Here is an 852-nt window from a genome sequence, read left to right as displayed (position 1 = left end):
CTCATCCACATTTGTTGGGGAAGTGAAAGTCACGTTGTTTTCCTACAACAAATTGGAGAAAAAAACAGTTTTAGTATTCACTTTCAGTTGAAGCATTTTCTTCATTGGAACACCTGATCCTGGTTGGTTTTCAAAATGATTTCTTTAAAACAATTTATCATGACATAACTTACACATGTAATGTTTCCAAATTGATCGAGGCCCAGGTCATCCAAGTTGATTGAGCTGGTTTTGGCCGGTATTGGATTTGCCTGAAGACAGACGATGAGAAAAAACATCCAAAGAGCAATTCTGAAAGACTGGTCCATACTGAACTTTTGAAAAGCTTGATTGTAGTTGCTTAGAAGATGTACAATAGCTCTGTTTATCAGTGGCTTGTGGTGTCCTCTAGTGCAGTTTGCTAATTTATAGGGTACAGCAGAAAAAAAATGAGTAGGCTGGTTAAGGGTTTGCTTTTGGAGGTTGTCTTACTTTTTCCTATTAATCATCTGGCAGTTTTCCCTTATCAAGTGCATGGTGAAAACCCAAAGTTGGAAAAGACCAGGTGGGCACAGAGTGCCATTTCTGATGGTGATTACTGAACAAGTTTGTCCACATTTAGACAGATAAGACAGTTATATAAAAATACTATCGCAAATAAAATGGGTTTGATGCATTTGTAGGAGATTTAATTTTGTTTTATTTCTGTTTACTGTGACTGTCCCTGATAAACCAAAGTGAGCATAATGAAAGATGGTTTGGCTTCCTTTCTTCAGAGAAATGTGTGGTTACAACTTGCAAGACCACAAAATTATCTAACTGTCTTTTTGAATTTGGGTTCTGTCTTGAGCGGATGGCGCAGCTAATTTAAAA

General features: G+C 37.1%; 1 long non-coding RNA gene across 1 annotated transcript; it reads right to left on the bottom strand.

Moving 5' to 3' along the window:
- On the bottom strand, window positions 1-357 carry LOC144524223 (uncharacterized). The gene is made up of 2 exons (XR_013502588.1): window positions 174-357; window positions 1-42 (listed from the first exon to the last, which is right to left on the bottom strand). It is a non-coding gene; the product is annotated as an uncharacterized LOC144524223 (long non-coding RNA).
- Between the last annotated feature and the right edge of the window lie 495 nt (window positions 358-852).

This window comes from Sander vitreus, chromosome 10, assembly GCF_031162955.1.
Source record: "Sander vitreus isolate 19-12246 chromosome 10, sanVit1, whole genome shotgun sequence".
In the NCBI taxonomy this organism is placed as follows: Eukaryota; Metazoa; Chordata; class Actinopteri; order Perciformes; family Percidae; genus Sander; species Sander vitreus.
Note: the sequence above shows the minus strand (reverse complement) of the source record. Positions and strands in the feature narration are given on the sequence as shown.